General features: G+C 49.8%; 1 long non-coding RNA gene across 2 annotated transcripts; it reads right to left on the bottom strand.

The window, feature by feature from the left end:
- Positions 1–3095, bottom strand: LOC146171556 (uncharacterized). Of its 2 annotated transcripts, none has more exons than XR_014702820.1 (2): positions 2964–3095; positions 1–216 (listed from the first exon to the last, which is right to left on the bottom strand). It is a non-coding gene; the product is annotated as an uncharacterized LOC146171556 (long non-coding RNA). The 2 variants fall into 2 exon arrangements; XR_014702821.1 differs by having other exon boundaries at positions 2968–3080.
- Between the last annotated feature and the right edge of the window lie 4353 nt (positions 3096–7448).

Genomic DNA, 7448 nt, shown 5'->3' with positions numbered 1-7448 from the left:
GCCAAGAAAACACCTTTATTAATAGCGGGGGACCTAAACTGCGCACACGCTGATTGGGGATACAGCCGTACAAACAGCAGAGGAGAGGTTCTGTACAATCAGATACAGCAGTCACAGCTATCCGTACATAATGATTTTGAAATGCCCACCAGACAGGGTACAGTTGGTATTATGGATACCAGCCCAGATCTCACGCTCGGCAGACACATCCCGCACCTGAAATGGGAACGAACCGGACACACATTAGGCAGCGATCATTATATCATCGCCCTAACACTTGAGGGACCACAGTGCACGCCAAACACATATAAGCATCGTTTGGTGAACTGGGAAAATTTTCGAAAACAACGACAAAACACCCCTGCTGAAGACAACATAGAATTAAGGCAATGGGTGCGACAACTACTTCAGGACCAGGAAAATAATACGCAGGTCATTGATACAAACGAAGATGTGCCAACGTTAGATGCCAGAATGGCGCATTTACTTGAGGCCCACCGTAGTTTAAATAAACGGTATGCCACACAGAAGCACAACCGCAAACTTAAGCAGAAGATTAATGATCTGGCCACCCAAATTGAAGACTATGGAGCGCAATTGTTTCAGCAGAATTGGACACAAATATGTGAAGGGCTAAAAGGAAATCTCACCACAAAGCGTGCATGGCACCTACTTCGGCACCTTCTGGACCCAACCCAGAGCAAGACATATACAAGAAACATAATAGCTAGAGTAACCCATCAACACAGAGATGACACAGATGCCCTACTAGCTACTCTAAAGCATATGCACACCACCCCGGGTCAACCACAATCCCTTCCCTCCTATGCAGGAGGACCAAATGATATATTAGATGCTGCAATAACGACATCAGAAATACGGGCAGCACTTCACAAGTTCAAGAACACAACGCCAGGCGAAGATCAGGTTTCAAATGCGGCGCTAAGAAATCTAGATGATAAATGATTGGAGCAACTAACGGACCTCTATAACAAACACTGGGAAGAAGAGACACTCCCAGCAGAATGGACACACGGGAAAGTAATTCTCATACCAAAACCCAATAAGCCAATTTCCCCAGCGAATATGCACCCAATATCGCTCACCTCAAACTTAGGAAAACTCTTTGAACAGGTTATACTAGCTCGGCTAACTGCATACATGGATGACACGGACCAATACCCGCACTCAATGCTCGGTTTCAGGCCCCGTCTATCTACGCAGGACGCTATGCTGCAGCTAACGTCAGCAGTGCTTGACCCACATATACCAACGCATACTAAGGCGATACTAGCAATAGATCTCAAAAAAGCGTTTGATAATGTACAACACACAGCAATCCTACAGGCACTCACGAACATTCAAACTGGTCCTAGGGTTTACAACTACATAAGAGCCTTCCTTCAGCACAGGACAGCCACACTTCACATCGACAATCTCCACACCTCACCGTACACGCTTGCCAACGTGGGGACGCCGCAAGGCTCCGTTCTTTCCCCGTTTCTGTTCAACATTACCCTTATCCCCTTAACCGCAGAACTACAGAAAATCCCTCACCTCGGTCACACCATATACGCCGATGACATCACACTCTGGACCACACACGGATCAGACAGTGAAATCGAAGACACGCTACAAACAGCAGCAGACACGATAGTCAAGCTTACCGCAACAATCGGATTAGAGTGCTCCCCAGAAAAATCAGAATTACTAATCATACCCCCTAAAGGACGGACCTACCAAAGCCCCATAGAAATTCGAATTCAGGGAAGACAAGTACCACAGGTTCATATCATCCGCATTCTGGGACTATACCTGCAACAGGATGGAAAGAACGTCGACACAATTAAGCGGCTCAAAAAGGCCGTTGCAAACACCACACAAATCATAAAAAGGGTGACAGGACGCGCACATGGGCTTCGAGAGGCGGACACACTTCGAGTAGTGCACGCCTATACCCCCAGCAGAATTCTTTATGCTACACCATACCTCAAACTATCATGCAGTGAGGTCCACCAAATAGACTCATTAATTCGGCAAGCAACAAAGGCAGCACTTAAATTACCGAAAAGCACTAGTAACGAGAGACTACTCGAACTTGGAGTCCATAATACCATACATGAACTTCGAGAGGCCCATTTACAAGCACAATACCTCAGATTAGCTGCTACAACTACCGGGCGACATATACTCACTAAGCTAGGCATCACTATTCCTGCAAACAATTCATCCCTATTAACACTCCCTAGCCAAATTTACACTTCAATCTATGTCAAACCATTACCGCGGAACATGCACCCCCACTATGACCAAGGTCGCAGGAAGGCGCGCGCGGCAGCGCTCCACAAATGGTACGGGAATGAGCCCGATGCCGTTTGGGTAGATGCCGCCTGCGATGAGAGCGGAGCCACTGCAGTTGTCCACAACCCCCACATTTCCCCCTTAACTATTGAGCTTCCTTCAGGCACGACCCCTGAAGAAGCCGAGGAGACCGCTATAGCTATTGCTCTGGCATACACTGATGCCAGTTACATACTCAGTGATTCAAAAACTGCCATTCTAAATTATGCCAGGGGCCGGGTTCATCCTCCGGCGCACCGCTTGCTGCACATGCCCACCTCCCACCTCCCCCGACGGATTGAGCTCATCTGGGTGCCTGCGCACTCGGGAAATCCCGGCAACGAGGCTGCCGACTCCTTAGCCCGAGGGTCTAGAAACCGGGCACAGGCGGACCTCATGGGGGATTTCTCGAAGGATCGTATGCACTCGTTTGCTGAGTTCACCGCAAACTCCCGCGCTGAGCGCCTCATCTATCCGTCACCCCACCCATCCCTCACTATCAGAGAACAGTCAATCTGGCGTCGTCTGCAGACACAAACTCTACCGACACCAGCTCTACTTTCGAAATTTCAGCCGGTATCCCCCCTATGCACTTTGTGCTCCCAGCCCAAGGCCACTCTTACCCACATTCTTTTATCCTGCCCGGCGTCTCCTCCCCCCGCCGGGCCGGTGCCTCTCCGAACCTGGGAGGACTGGGAGACCTCACTGCGATCAGCGGACCCGGCCAGGCAGAAGATCGTCGTCAGCCGGGCCGCGTACGTCATGGATAAACATAATATGAACGTTTAGATCGTGAGTGGGGTCGTGCGGAGACCCAGGAGGCCTGCGTGCCGCGAATTCTTCTGCAAATAAAGTTTTTTCCTCCTCCTCCTTTCAGTCTTTCAGCCTTTTCCCAAGCATTTCACCCCTGAAGAGCTGAGCAAGAGGCCGGGATTTGTACCCATTGAAAAACTGGTGGGTAACCGGCAGCACCAGGGGTTGAACCCGGTACCTCCCGAATGCGAGGCGGATGCTCTACCACAAGGCCACCGCTTCGGTTTTTTTAGGACTGCTGCAGCTGAGGCTCTAAGGGAGCACTTCATGTGAGGCTCTTTCTTTTTTTCTCTCTCGCTCTCTTGCTTTGCCTCTCTCCTTCACTTTCCACCCTTCCCTTTTCCCCTCTCTCCCTTTTTCCTTATTTCGATCTCCCTCTCTCCTTCTTACCCCTCCCTCTTTCCTTCTTTCCATTCCCTGTCAATCTCTCCCTTCTTTCCCTTTTTTCAGTCTTTCCATCTCTCCATCCCCCCTCCATCCTTTCCCTATTTCCTTCTTACCCTCTATCCTTATTTCCCTATTCCAGTCTTTCCCTCTCTCCCACTTTCCTTCTTTCCCTCTCCCCCTTTCTATTTTCCTCTGTCCCTCTCTTTCCTTTCCCTGTTTCCTGCTCTCACATTAAATTTTTCAGGCCATCTTTCCCGCCCTCCCTCCTTCCCTCTCCCCCTTTTCCCTCTTTCAGTCTTTCCCTCTCTTCCTATTTCTTTCTTTCCCTCTCTCCCTCTTTCCTTCCTTCGCTTTCCCCCTCTTTCAGTCTTTGCCTCTCTCCTACTTTCCTTCCCTCATTTCCTCTCTCCCTCTTTCAGTCTTTCGCTCTCTCCCTCTTCCCCCTCTTTCCATCCCTTTTGTCTCTATCCCTCTTTCATTCTTTCCCTCTCCCTCTCTCCATCTTTCACTCTCCCACTTTCCCTCTCTCCCTTTTCCTCTCTCCTTCTTTCCCTCTTTCAGTCTCCCTCTTTCCATCTCTCCCTCGCCCTCTCTCCATCTTTCCCTCTTTCACTCTCCTTTTCCTTCTTTCAGTCTCCCTCTTTATATCTCTCCCTCGCCATCTCTCCACCTTTCCCTCTCTCCCTCTTTCCTTATTTCCCTCCCTCCTTTTCCTTCTTTCACTCTCCCTCTTTCCTTATTTCCCTCTTGCCATCCTTCCCTCTCTCCCGTTTCCTTCTTTCCCTCTTTTTCATTCCCTTTGCCACCTTGCTTCTTTTCTTCTCCCTCTTTCCATCTCTCCCTCGCCCTCTCTCCATCTTTCCCTCTTTCACTCTCTCCTTTCCCTTCTTTCAGTCTTGCTCTTTCCATCTCTCCCTCACCATCTCTCCATCTTTCCCTCTCTCCACCTTTCCCTCTCTCCCTCTTTCCTTATTTCCCTCTCTCCTTTTCCTTCTTTCACTCTCCCACTTTCCTTCTTTCCCTCTTGCCATCCTTCCCTCTCTCGCGTTTCCTTCTTTCCCTCTCTCAGCCATTCCCTTTCCCACTTTGCTTTTCTTCTCCCTCTTTCCATCTCTCCCTCGCCCTTTTTCCTTTCTTTTCCTCTTTCATTCTGCTCTCGCTTTCCTTATTCCCTCTCTCCCTCTTTCCTTCCTTCGCTCTCCCCCTCTTTCAGTCTTTGCCTCTGTCCATCTTCCCTCCCTCATTTCCTCTCTCCCTCTTTCCTACTTCCTTCTCCCCCTCTTTCAATCTTTGCCTCTCTCCTACTTTCCTTCCCTCATTTCCTCTCTTCCTCTTTCAGTCTTTTGCTCCCTCCCTCTTCCCCCTTTCACTCTCCCTCTCCATCTCCCCCTCTTTCCATCCCTTTTGTCTCTATCCCTCTTTCATTCTTTCCCTCTCCCTCTCTCCTTCTTTCGCTCTCCCACTTTCCCTCTCTCCCTTTTCCTCTCTCCTTCTTTCCCTCTCAGTCTCCCTCTTCACATCTCTCCCTCGCCCTCTCTCCATCTTTCCCTCTTTCACTCTCTCCTTTGCCTCTCTCCTTTTCCTTCTTTCAGTCTCGCTCTTTCCATCTCTCCATCTTTCCCTCTCTCCACCTTTCGCTCTCTCCCTCTTTCCTTAATTCCCTCTCCCTCTTTGCTTCTTTCCCTCTTGCCATCCTTCCTTCTCTCCTGTTTCCCTCTTTCAGCCATTCCCTTGCCCACTTTGCTTCTTTTCTTTTCCCTCTTTCCATCTCTCCCTCGCCCTTTTTCCTTTCTTTTCCTCTTTCATTCTGCTCTCCCACTTTCCTTATTCCCTCTCTCCATCTTTCCCTCTCACTCTCTCCTTTCCTTCTCTCCCCTTTCCCTCTTCCACTCTCCCTCTTTCATTATTTCCCTCCTTCCTTCTTTAAGCCCTTCCCTCTCTTTCTCTTTCCCTCTCCTCCTTTTCCTCTTTCCATTTCTCCCTCTCCTTTCCCTCTCTCCCTCTTTCACTCTTCCTCCTACCTGCAGTCTTTTCTTTCCCTCTATCCTTTCATTCTCTCCCTCTTCCCCTTTGCCTATTTCACTCTTCATCTTTCCTTCTTTCCCTACCTTTTTCTCTATCCCTCTTTCCTTCCCCCTTTCCCGCCCTTTTTCCTTATTTCAACCTCTCCCACTTTCCTCTTTCCCTATATCCCCCTTTCTCTCTCTCTCTCTCTCTCTCTCTCTCTCTCTCTCTCTCCTTTCCCTCTCCATCTGTCCCACTTTCCCTATTCCACTCTCCCTCTTTCATTCTTTCCCTTCCCTCTCTCGATCTCTCCCTTCCTTCCCTTTTTCAGTCTCCCTCTCCATCTTTCCCTCCCTCCCACTTTCCCTCTTCCAGTCTTTCCCTCTCTCCCACTTTCCTTCCTCCCCTCTCCCCCCTCTATTTTCCTCTCTCCCTCTCTTTCCTTTCCCTATTTCTCTTTCCTCTTTTAGTCCATCTTTCCCTCTCGCTCTCCTTCCTTCCCTCTCTCCCTTCCCCTCTCCCCTCTTTCCTTCCTTCGCTCTCCCCCTCTTTCAGTATTTCTCTCCCTCATCTTTCCCTCTTGCAGTCTTTCACTCTGTCTCTTTCCCTCCCTTTTGTCTCAATCCCTCTCTCTGCTTGCTCTCCCTCTTGCCATCTTTCCCTCCTCCCTCTCTCCTTTCAGTCTCTACCTCTCTCCCTTCCCCTCCTTCACTATTTTCCTCTCCCTCATTCCCTATCTCAGTCTGTCGCTCTCTCCCTGTTCCACCTTTCACTCTCCCTCTTTCCTTCTTTCCCTCCCTTTTGTCTCTATCCCTCTGTCCCTCTCTCCTTTTTTGCTCTCCCTCTCTTTCTTTCCATTTCACCATCTTTCCCTCCTCCCCTTCCTCTCTCCATCCTCCCTCCCTCACTCTTTCCCTCTCTCTTTCAGTCTTTCCCCTCTCCCTCCCTTTTGTCTATCCCTCTCTCCTTTCTTGCTCTCACTCTTTCCCTCTTGCCATATTTCCTTCTCTCCCTCCCTCCTTTCCCTCCTTCAGTCTCTACCTCTCTTCCTCTCTCTCCCCCTTCCATGTCCCCCTCTTTCCTTAATCCTCTTTCCCTCTTCCTTTTCCCCTCTCTCCCTCTTCCCCTTTCCTTCTTTCCCGCTCTCTCTTCCCCTCTCCCCTCTTTCCTTCCTTCGCTCTCCCCCTCTTCCAGTATTTCCCTCTCTCCATCTTCCCCTCTCCCTCTTGCAGTCTTTCACTCTCCCTCTTTCCCTCCTTTTTGTCTCTATCCCTCTCTCTCCTTTTCTTGCTCTCCCTCTTTCCCTCTTGCCATCTTTCCCTCCTACCTCTCTCCTTTCAGTCTCTGCCTCTCTCCCTTCCCCTCCTTTACTCTTTTCCTCTCCCTTATTATCTCTCAGTCTGTCACTCTCTCCCTGTTCCACCTTTCACTCTCCCTCTTTCCTTGTGTCCCTCCCTTTTGTCTCTATCCCTCTCACCTTTTTTTCCTCTCCCTCACCTTCCACCATCTTTCCCTCCTCCCCTCCCTCTCTCCATCTTCCCTCCCTCACTCTTTCCCTCTCCCTCATTCTTTCAGTCTTTCCCCCTCTCCTTCCCTTTTGTCTCTATCCCTCTCTCCTTTTTTGCTCTCACTCTTTCCCTCTCGCCATCTTTCCTTCTCTCCCTCCCTCCTTTCCCTCTTTCAGTCTCTACCTCTCTCCCTTCCATCTCCCCCTCTTTCTTTAATCCTCTTTCCCTCTTCCTTTTCCCCCTCTCCCTCTTCCCCTTTCCTTCTTTCCTGCTCTTTCTCTTTCACTCTCTACCTCTACCTTTCCCTCACTCCTTCTCTCCCTCCCTTTTGTCTCTGTCCCTCTTTCATTCTTTCCCTCTTCCCCTTTCCCTCTCTCCCTCTTTCGGTCTACCTTT

This window comes from Amblyomma maculatum, unplaced genomic scaffold, assembly GCF_055883805.1.
Source record: "Amblyomma maculatum isolate TAMU_Amacu unplaced genomic scaffold, ASM5588380v1 scaffold_19, whole genome shotgun sequence".
Taxonomy (NCBI): Eukaryota; Metazoa; Arthropoda; class Arachnida; order Ixodida; family Ixodidae; genus Amblyomma; species Amblyomma maculatum.
Note: the sequence above shows the minus strand (reverse complement) of the source record. Positions and strands in the feature narration are given on the sequence as shown.